This window comes from Seriola aureovittata, chromosome 19 (genome assembly GCF_021018895.1).
Source record: "Seriola aureovittata isolate HTS-2021-v1 ecotype China chromosome 19, ASM2101889v1, whole genome shotgun sequence".
Lineage (NCBI taxonomy): Eukaryota > Metazoa > Chordata > Actinopteri > Carangiformes > Carangidae > Seriola > Seriola aureovittata.
In genome coordinates this window covers 22,892,903-22,905,000 of record NC_079382.1, presented here as the reverse complement: position 1 = coordinate 22,905,000, position 12,098 = coordinate 22,892,903, and positions in this window count along the sequence as shown.

Sequence of the window (12,098 nt, the reverse complement as noted above, 5' to 3'; positions counted from 1 at the left end):
AACACGTACAATCCACTGATCCACAGAGGAAACACATTTTTGTAATATAATATTTAAAAACACGATATCTGCCCTGTGATAGACCCTCGACCGTCCAGGTGAACCCCACCTCTCACCCAATGTCACCTGGGATTGGCTGCAGACCCACCAATAAATCCATGTAAATATAATAAACAAACATAATATAAACTTCCTTCCAGAAAACAAACACATGGTGCAGACTTGATGTTGATATTAAACTGATTAAATCTCCACAAATCAAAAGCTTTACACTGACGCTGAGCCAAATGACTAATGTTAAAGTGTTTCTCATTGAACTCAAACAAAAGACCAACTCGCTTTTCAGCCTCTTTTAGCTCATAGTTTCTGTTTGACAGTGTGTTTACAGAACTTCAATATTCCTGAACAGGAAATAAATATTCCCTTATCAGTCTCACTTCCAGCAACAGTAAGCAGCTGTTTCTAAACCAGTACCTGCCCACTCAGTCAGAGAGCAGCTGGTGAACACGGTGGAGCATTTAGCAGCTAAAGAGCCAGATGTTTCCCTCAGCAGCTGGTGGAGACCAAACACAGAGCTAAAAGAAAGAGCGGGAACACTGGACTGAGATTCATCAGGTGACACAACGACGACTCCGATGAGCTGCTGATGTTGCTCTGTTGTGTGCTGGATGTCTAAGCACAAGCTCAGACAACTTCATTATGTTGTCAGGGTCCAAAAAAATCAACTACTGCAGCTTTAATTTTAGTTGTTGCTGTCTGTTCTTTTTGTTCCAGATTCCAGCATCTCAACCGCCACTGAGCCATTTGACATTAAATGTGCTGTGAATGTCGAGGGAGCTGACCTTTACCTTTAACGCCACCCTCACCAAGTTTCCACCTGTATCTACAGTAATAGTGGGAAAATTACCGTAGTGTCTTCTGAGTATTTATTAGAGGACGACCCCGTGTCCTCTCCTCTCAGGACAAACTTTACATTTCTCGTTTCTAAGAATAGCTATCTGTCTGTCTATCTGGTATTTCGGGAGCGTGGAGCGTCTCTCTGCAGGGTTTTGGCTTTGAAAAGATTTTTTCGGGGCTGATTTTTGCATAAAGAATGAGGAGAAGATTTGGAGCTGAATTAAGAAACATTAAGCCGGAGAGAGCAGCAGAGTCTGCAGGAGGCTGATTAACATTTAATACAGCTGAGAGACAGACAGACGGAGACAGGCGGCGTCCGTGATACTGAAGGAAGTCATACAAGCTTTATATCTTCTTTTCTACTGTTGCTGAATGAAAGAATGAATGAATGAATGGATGGATGGATGAATGCTTATATAGCTGTAAACATCATCAGACCTCGTCAAGATTATTGAAACTTTAAACATGTTGAGGAAAAGACCACGTGTCTTTTTGAGAGAGACAGAGGGAGACACAACCTCATTAAACTGATTGACGAGATGGGTATAATTTATGCTGGGGAGCTCCCTAACATCTGAGCAGTGTCCTCTAACCGACCAGCTGCCAAACACCAGCTGAGAGACGAGAGGTTGGAAAAGTTTCAAAATGTTGACTGGAAATACAAAAGGAGAATCACTGCCTCCTCCACTCAGACTAGCTTCAGATCACATCCCTGTTCATCCAGAGTCGTATGACATATTAACCATCTGTGGGAAATGACCTTCCCCCAGAAATTCCCTCAAGGCGTAACAGAGATATCGCATCCACAAGGCCAAATCCACGTTTTGACGTGACTGTGACCTTGACCTTTGACCTTTAGCCACCAACCTCTAATTAGTTTGTTCTTGAATCCAAGTTGAAGAAGTTCCATCAAGGTGTTACTGAGATAAAGTGTCTAGGAGAGACGGACGGACGAACAACCCAAAAACAAAATGGCTCTCGCTCTGAGGGAGGAGGAAAAACAAAAATGTTTAGCTGAGGTGGAAAAGTTGGTGTAATGATAAAAACAAAATGCGAGAAAGTGCAATGGAAACACAGAGATGAAACATCAGCTCTACATGGAGCGGTGAAGAGACTGTAACGTTCCTCAGATTCATACATGACGCAGACAGAAACTTCAGAATCACATTTTCCACCTCGTTTTCTCTCGTTGCAGGTTTGACTGCTGCTCTGTTAGTCACGTCATTTCGCTGCATCGTCTTCTTCTGCAGTGATTTAATATCACACAATCGGCTCCACTAACTGTTTATCCCTGTGAACCAACTCCTCCTCCTGGACGGAAATGTGCTTTAATTTGCATTTTCTTGTGCAGACTTTGTAGAAATTGAAGCTACATGATGCAACGATGCTGAGCCTGGTGTTTAACACGTCAGTCTGGTGTGGAGGGTGAAATAAAAAAAAAAAAAAAAAACGAGCTGGGGTTTGTAAAAGCATCTGGGAAACCTGTAGGTCGCTGGAAACATCATAAGCTGCTCTGTATAATACTGCTGTACACTACTGTTAATGACACTCTGAATCTGAGTTAATAACTTCTGGACGATACAACAGGACACCCCCGGTCATTGACCTAAGGGATCATTTGTACCAAATGTAATAAATATAATGAACAAACACCACTGGATTACCCCCCTGTTGTGGGCTCCCATGAAATTGCCCCGTTTAACTTTTGCACATATGTTGCTGGTCTGCTGATGTTTGACCTTGTGAGTGTGTGTTCATTGATTTTATTGCTTTTTTATTGTGCTGTTGTTTTTAATAGTGAGAGCTTTGTCCCAGCTCAGGGGTCCCATCCTTAGGAGGCTCCATTTAAAGATCGATTGCATCACAGTGGTGCGAGTAGGCTGTCCCATTTCAAAACCTATACTTCAAATGTGGCCTGGGTAACTCAAGATACGACGATCCCTTTCCCAAGATTCATTACACGCCGGTGATGAAAACAACCAACGCCAACAGAGAGCCTGAGGATTCCAATTTTAAATCTAAGTACAGCGAACGGTACAACTGTTCAAACCAAGGGCCTCAAAACCTCAAGTTTTTGTCACAAGTGTTGTCAAGGTTGCTAGGCAACAGGAACAGCGCTTCGTAACCCAACAGTAAGGCCTTCATTTCAGTTCAGTGTTCGTGCTCTACGACGGTAATGAAGAGCGACACCGTCGTGGACCACGTTCCCTGAAAGATGCGGCCCTTGAATTGGAAACAACTACAGACACGTTTCCTTTCTTTGTTAAAAAAAGAAGAAGTTACGCGTTGTCAAGGTTGCTAGGCAACAAGAAACACGCTTTGCGATGCGACAGTAAGGGCAGGAACAGCTGGTGACGCAAAGCGAAAAATCCTCCGTAGGCCAGACCGTCTCATTTCCATTACGCCTTCATGGTCTACGGCGGCTACCAAGGAAAACACCTTCATAGACCATGACCACCATTTTTATTTAATCTTCTCCTAAAAAGAAGCTGGATATAAACATCAACCCACAGGAAATCACAACCAAAACATTGAGTGAACAACAGCCCTGGAAGAATCTATAAAAATCTGCTTTGAGATTTTACTCATCAATAGATTCCGTCCAGCTCAGTCTGCATCATTTCTATTCAAACACATACTCTACTGTGGATATTATAGTGTATTGGCAGCCTGATACAGTGATGTCTGGGTCAGAGAGAGGAGCTGAGTTTCATTTGACTCACTCGACTTGTCAAAAAAGTGATAATAAATAAATACAAAGGTCACCAGCCATGACTCACTTAGTCTGAAACAATCTCATGAAGCCATTTATTTTCTGTAGAAAGACTGAAACTTTCTGGCATTACTGAGATGTAGGTTTTGTTTCTCAATCAATTACAGGACACCCACACAATAATAATAATAATAATAATAATAATAATAATAATAATAACAATTTAATACTAGAAAATTCCTGGAGAACTTCTGAATGTGCCTGCTGTGTTGGGAACTGCGTAACTTTAACATTGAAGCCTTGTGAAGTTGTCAGGACCGAAATGACCTGACTTTACCCATTATAAAGTCTGAACGGTCTAAAAATTACACAAAATGTAAACTGCGATTTTGTGTAAACAGAAATATTGTCAAAATACAGATTCGTCTTGTGACCCGTTTAATGTTTCAACCATGTTTCTACATTGAAGTACGACGCAGCATTAGAGCTCCAAAGAGGGCTGGGTTTGGTAGTTTTGAAGAGGTCTCCCCATTCATTCTCTATTGGAATTTTTTCACCTTTTATCACCATTTATGTCGCCATGGTTACTCACCTCTCCCACCGCTAAACTGGCCTCCTCCACGGAGCAGTTTACAGCCGGCACCAGTTTGATAGCATGCCGGCGTGTTAGCTTCTCATACTCCACACCACCCTCCACCACGGGCATACTGCCCCACCCAAACCCAACTACACCCCAACTACACTTAGTGACAAACTACAGCAACTGTGTGAAAGAAAAACAAACACATAAAACAGATAGAAAAAGGCTCAAAAACCTCAAACACACCAACGCTCACTCACCACGCTCTCACTCACTCCGCCATTCACTCAGAGAGAGAGAGAGAGAGAGAGAGAGGTAGAGAGGTAGAGAAGGAGGGAGAGAGGGAGAGAGAGAGGTAGAGAGGGAGGGAGAGAGAGGTAGAGAGAGGGAGAGAGAGGGAGAGAGAGAGAGAGAGAGGTAGAGAGGGAGGTAGAGGGAGGGAGGGAGAGAGGGAGGGAGAGAGAGGTAGAGAGAGAGAGAGAGAGGAGAGGGGAGAGAGAGAGAGAGCGAGAGAGAGGTAGAGAGGTAGAGAGGAGAGGAGAGGGGAGAGAGGAGAGAGAGAGGTAGAGAGGGAGGGAGAGAGAGAGGTAGAGAGAGGAGAGGAGAGAGGAGAGAGAGTAGAGAGGGAGGGAGGGAGAGAGGGAGGGAGAGAGAGAGAGGTAGAGAGAGGGAGAGAGAGAGGTAGAGAGGGAGGTAGAGAGAGGTAGAGAGAGGAGAGAGAGAGAGGGAGGTAGAGGGAGGGAGGGAGAGAGGGAGGGGAGAGAGGTAGAGAGGGAGGGAGAGAGAGGAGAGAGGAGAGAGAGAGAGAGAGGAGAGAGAGAGGAGAGAGACAGAGAGAGAGAGAGAGAGAGAGAGGAGAGAGAGAGGAGAGAGAGGAGAGAGAGAGGAGAGAGAGAGAGGTAGAGAGGGAGAGAGAGGAGAGAGAGAGAGGAGAGAGAGGAGAGAGAGAGAGAGACAGAGAGAGGTAGAGAGAGAGAGAGAGAGAGGTAGAGAGAGAGAGGAGAGAGGAGAGACAGAGAGAGAGAGAGAGGAGAGGAGAGAGAGGGAGGTAGAGAGAGGAGAGGGAGAGAGGGAGGAGAGAGAGAGAGAGAGAGGGAGAAGAGAGAGAGAGAGAGAGAGGAGAGAGAGAGGAGAGGAGAGAGAGGAGAGGAGAGAGAGGAGAGAGAGAGGAGAGAGAGAGAGGAGAGAGAGGAGACAGAGAGAGAGGTAGAGAGAGAGAGAGAGAGAGGTAGACGTGGCTGTGTGGTGGTGATCGGCACAGTCTCATTCATGTGTTGGCGTCTGTGTCGTGGTTTAAACACTGACACCGACTCGTTTACACGAAGAACTGAGTTAAAAAACCATCAAGGTCCGTTTGAAAAACTACGACGTTAAAATGCAGAAAAAAGCAGATGCTTCAAACAGCTGTGCATCGAGCAGCAGAGTCCGACGCCGTGTTCACACCTGGTGTCGACACGCTCACTGATCCCGTCACCACCAGTTCATCAGTTCACACCTGGACCACATGATCACATCTCACTTCCTGATTCATATGTAAATAAACAGGTATGTGCTGTTGATTTGAGCCAATCAACAGACGGGTCCCTGGTCAATGTGCTTGTCTGTGTGTGTGTGAGAGAGAGAGATAGGGGCGAGAGAGAGAGAGAGAGAGAGAGACAGAGAGAAAGAGAGAGAAAGAGAGAGAGAGAGAGAGAGAGAGAGAGACAGAGGGAGAGAGACAGAGAGAGAGAGAGAGAGACAGAGGGAGAGAGAGAGAGAGAGAGAGAGAGACAGAGGGAGAGAGACAGAGAGAGAGAGAGAGAGAGAGAGAGAGAGAGAGAGAGACAGGGGTGAGAGTGGGAGCTCTACAATAAAATAAAGTTTCATCCATTTGAAACTGTCCCGGGACTAATGAGACTGTGGAGGAGGAGGTCCTGAACTTAGAGCTGTCCACTTGTGAGACGGATGTTAACACCAGGTATGAACAGGTGTGAACGGGGACACAGAGTGAGTCCAGCTCTAAACACCAGTCAAGTGTTACAACACATGTAAAACAGGAAGCTCGTCTTCAAGTCCTCCGAGTGTGTGATCAGCTGTGATCTGCAGGGGTTTATTAAATAATTAAAGATTATTAAAAACACGTCTGCTGCTGCGTCCAGTCGGGACTCTTCTCTCTCTGGAGCCTCGGACGTGTAGTTACACAGAGTGGACAGGGAGAAGTACAAACATGTTTTACAGCAGCTACAAACTGTTTCTGTTGACGTTGGAGTGTCAGTGGTTTCTGAGGTTGTTGTTGTTGTTGTTGTTGTTGTTGTTGACTGTGATCCTGCGGTGGAGACCAAACCTGTGACCTCTCTCTCTCTCTCTCTCTCTCTCTCTCTGTCTCTCTGTGTCTCTGTCTGTCATGGAAGAAGGAGAGTTTTCATTTCTGTGGCGGGGGTGGAGGTGGTGGGGACGTCTGTTGTCTCCGTGGAAACAGGAAGCCATTTTGGATTCTCACAGGGAGGCTGATGGCGTAAATGCGACTGCCATCAATCAAAGTCCGCTTCCCCGTGGTGACGGGGCGTCTGATCCGACCTGCACACACACACACACACACACACACACACACACACACCACACACACACACACACACACACACACACACACACACACACACACATACGTATATTACAGTGGATTTAAACGTAGATACTCAGACAGTGATGATTAACACGTACAATCCACTGATCCACAGAGGAAACACATTAATTAATTTTGTAATATAATATTTAAAAACACGATATCTGCCCTGTGATAGACCCTCGACCGTCCAGGTGAACCCCACCTCTCACCCAATGTCACCTGGGATTGGCTGCAGACCCACCAATAAATCCATGTAAATATAATAAACAAACATAATATAAACTTCCTTCCAGAAAACAAACACATGGTGCAGACTTGATGTTGATATTAAACTGATTAAATCTCCACAAATCAAAAGCTTTACACTGACGCTGAGCCAAATGACTAATGTTAAAGTGTTTCTCATTGAACTCAAACAAAAGACCAACTCGCTTTTCAGCCTCTTTTAGCTCATAGTTTCTGTTTGACAGTGTTTTTACAGAACTTCAATATTCCTGAACAGGAAATAAATATTCCCTTATCAGCCTCACTTCCAGCAACAGTAGGCAGCTGTTTCTAAGCCAGTACCTGCCCACTCAGTCAGAGAGCAGCTGGTGAACACGGTGGAGCATTTAGCAGCTAAAGAGCCAGATGTTTCCCTCAGCAGCTGGTGGAGACCAAACACAGAGCTAAAAGAAAGAGCGGGAACACTGGACTGAGATTCATCAGGTGACACAACGACGACTCCGATGAGCTGCTGATGTTGCTCTGTTGTGTGCTGGATGTCTAAGCACAAGCTCAGACAACTTCATTATGTTGTCAGGGTCCAAAAAAATCAACTACTGCAGCTTTAATTTTAGTTGTTGCTGTCTGTTCTTTTTGTTCCAGATTCCAGCATCTCAACCGCCACTGAGCCATTTGACATTAAATGTGCTGTGAATGTCGAGGGAGCTGACCTTTACCTTTAACGCCACCCTCACCAAGTTTCCACCTGTATCTACAGTAATAGTGGGAAAATTACCGTAGTGTCTTCTGAGTATTTATTAGAGGACGACCCCGTGTCCTCTCCTCTCAGGACAAACTTTACATTTCTCGTTTCTAAGAATAGCTATCTGTCTGTCTATCTGGTATTTCGGGAGCGTGGAGCGTCTCTCTGCAGGGTTTTGGCTTTGAAAAGATTTTTTCGGGGCTGATTTTTGCATAAAGAATGAGGAGAAGATTTGGAGCTGAATTAAGAAACATTAAGCCGGAGAGAGCAGCAGAGTCTGCAGGAGGCTGATTAACATTTAATACAGCTGAGAGACAGACAGACGGAGACAGGCGGCGTCCGTGATACTGAAGGAAGTCATACAAGCTTTATATCTTCTTTTCTACTGTTGCTGAATGAAAGAATGAATGAATGAATGGATGGATGGATGAATGCTTATATAGCTGTAAACATCATCAGACCTCGTCAAGATTATTGAAACTTTAAACATGTTGAGGAAAAGACCACGTGTCTTTTTGAGAGAGACAGAGGGAGACACAACCTCATTAAACTGATTGACGAGATGGGTATAATTTATGCTGGGGAGCTCCCTAACATCTGAGCAGTGTCCTCTAACCGACCAGCTGCCAAACACCAGCTGAGAGACGAGAGGTTGGAAAAGTTTCAAAATGTTGACTGGAAATACAAAAGGAGAATCACTGCCTCCTCCACTCAGACTAGCTTCAGATCACATCCCTGTTCATCCAGAGTCGTATGACATATTAACCATCTGTGGGAAATGACCTTCCCCCCAGAAATTCCCTCAAGGCGTAACAGAGATATCGCATCCACAAGGCCAAATCCACGTTTTGACGTGACTGTGACCTTGACCTTTGACCTTTAGCCACCAACCTCTAATTAGTTTGTTCTTGAATCCAAGTTGAAGAAGTTCCATCAAGGTGTTACTGAGATAAAGTGTCTAGGAGAGACGGATGGACGAACAACCCAAAAACAAAATGGCTCTCGCTCTGACGGAGGAGGAAAAACAAAAATGTTTAGCTGAGGTGGAAAAGTTGGTGTAATGATAAAAACAAAATGCGAGAAAGTGCAATGGAAACACAGAGATGAAACATCAGCTCTACATGGAGCGGTGAAGAGACTGTAACGTTCCTCAGATTCATACATGACGCAGACAGAAACTTCAGAATCACATTTTCCACCTCGTTTTCTCTCGTTGCAGGTTTGACTGCTGCTCTGTTAGTCACGTCATTTCGCTGCATCGTCTTCTTCTGCAGTGATTTAATATCACACAATCGGCTCCACTAACTGTTTATCCCTGTGAACCAACTCCTCCTCCTGGACGGAAATGTGCTTTAATTTGCATTTTCTTGTGCAGACTTTGTAGAAATTGAAGCTACATGATGCAACGATGCTGAGCCTGGTGTTTAACACGTCAGTCTGGTGTGGAGGGTGAAAAAAAAAAAAAAAAACGAGCTGGGGTTTGTAAAAGCATCTGGGAAACCTGTAGGTCGCTGGAAACATCATAAGCTGCTCTGTATAATACTGCTGTACACTACTGTTAATGACACTCTGAATCTGAGTTAATAACTTCTGGACGATACAACAGGACACCCCCGGTCATTGACCTAAGGGATCATTTGTACCAAATGTAATAAATATAATGAACAAACACCACTGGAATACCCCCCCTGTTGTGGGCTCCCATGAAATTGCCCCGTTTAACTTTTGCACATATGTTGCTGGTCTGCTGATGTTTGACCTTGTGAGTGTGTGTTCATTGATTTTATTGCTTTTTTATTGTGCTGTTGTTTTTAATAGTGAGAGCTTTGTCCCAGCTCAGGGGTCCCATCCTTAGGAGGCTCCATTTAAAGATCGATTGCATCACAGTGGTGCGAGAAGGCTGTCCCATTTCAAAGCCTATACTTCAAATGTGGCCTGGGTAACTCAAGATACGACGATCCCTTTCCCAAGATTCATTACACGCCGGTGATGAAAACAACCAACGCCAACAGAGAGCCTGAGGATTCCAATTTTAAATCTAAGTACAGCGAACGGTACAACTGTTCAAACCAAGGGCCTCAAAACCTCAAGTTTTTGTCACAAGTGTTGTCAAGGTTGCTAGGCAACAGGAACAGCGCTTCGTAACCCACCAGTAAGGCCTTCATTTCAGTTCAGTGTTCGTGCTCTACGACGGTAATGAAGAGCGACACCGTCGTGGACCACGTTCCCTGAAAGATGCGGCCCTTGAATTGGAAACAACTACAGACACGTTTCCTTTCTTTGTTAAAAAAAGAAGAAGTTACGCGTTGTCAAGGTTGCTAGGCAACAAGAAACACGCTTTGCGATGCAACAGTAAGGGCAGGAACAGCTGGTGACGCAAAGCGAAAAATCCTCCGTAGGCCAGACCGTCTCATTTCCATTACGCCTTCATGGTCTACGGCGGCTACCAAGGAAAACACCTTCATAGACCATGACCACCATTTTTATTTAATCTTCTCCTAAAAAGAAGCTGGATATAAACATCAACCCACAGGAAATCACAACCAAAACATTGAGTGAACAACAGCCCTGGAAGAATCTATAAAAATCTGCTTTGAGATTTTACTCATCAATAGATTCCGTCCAGCTCAGTCTGCATCATTTCTATTCAAACACATACTCTACTGTGGATATTATAGTGTATTGGCAGCCTGATACAGTGATGTCTGGGTCAGAGAGAGGAGCTGAGTTTCATTTGACTCACTCGACTTGTCAAAAAAGTGATAATAAATAAATACAAAGGTCACCAGCCATGACTCACTTAGTCTGAAACAATCTCATGAAGCCATTTATTTTCTGTAGAAAGACTGAAACTTTCTGGCATTACTGAGATGTAGGTTTTGTTTCTCAATCAATTACAGGACACCCACACAATAATAATAATAATAATAATAATAATAATAATAATAATAACAATTTAATACTAGAAAATTCCTGGAGAACTTCTGAATGTGCCTGCTGTGTTGGGAACTGCGTAACTTTAACATTGAAGCCTTGTGAAGTTGTCAGGACCGGCCGAAATGACCTGACTTTACCCATTATAAAGTCTGAACGGTCTAAAAATTACACAAAATGTAAACTGCGATTTTGTGTAAACAGAAATATTGTCAAAATACAGATTCGTCTTGTGACCCGTTTAATGTTTCAACCATGTTTCTACATTGAAGTACGACGCAGCATTAGAGCTCCAAAGAGGGCTGGGTTTGGTAGTTTTGAAGAGGTCTCCCCATTCATTCTCTATTGGAATTTTTTCACCTTTTATCACCATTTATGTCGCCATGGTTACTCAAACCGCTAAGAAAAGTCATAACACACCATTCCCGATTGAGCCGCACGCATTGATATGTATATTGTTTGGGTTTTCTCAAAGCTGCGGGACTAGTTACACGCTGAAATTTTGATACGGAAGATGAATAAGATAGATAGAAAGATATAGACGAATAAGTATGTGCCTTCAATGATATTGCATTGCACGCACATAATAATGATTATAATTCCTCCTATAACTGTGAAGTGAATCAGAGAGGAAGCTGAGGTTCCCCTGGAGCAAATGATGTGAAGCGCTTGAATCTGTGTAAAGAAATGAGCCGAAAACGAGCTAATTTATGTAGAAATATGCAGACGCTCACTGGCCTGTGGCAGAACCCACAGGGCTTACTTTAGCTCCCCGTAATCAAGTGGTACAGCGGCAGCAGATGATTGGTTGCTTGGTGTCGTTAGTGGTGGTGTTTTGTCAAATTAGGACCACATTTCCCATCAGCCCTCTTTCCTCACTCATGAGGATAAAACATTCCAGCAGATTTTCCCTCCAAATCTGATCCAGTCTTGTTGTTTTTTAAGACTAATTCTGCCTCCACTTAATGTCTTTATAGCGACGTAGCGATGCTAAAACTGGATGCTAAGACGCCTCTAACAGGTTCAGGGTCTGGATGAAGGTGTATTGTGTTGAGGCAGTATGTGTGTTTGGGATTCAGGCAGTCTGCCTGTGCTGCTGGCTGCCTCGCTGGATGTCAGCCTGCTGCAGACCTGAGCAGCATTTTAACAGCCAGCAGGCAGCTCGCAGCACCACAGTGTCCCATTTCTACCTCACAGAGCAGAGCTGGAGAGTAATCAAGTACATGTACTTAAATACTGGGCTGATGCACAGTGTGGAGGCTTTTGTGCTTTATTTGAGTTAGAATTTCCCTTCTCTAGGCCGTATTTTAGACAGAAATATTGTACTTTTTTAATCATTAGTCATATTTATTTGACAGCTCTAGTTCCTTTGCAGATTTGGATTTTAAATAATGGACATACC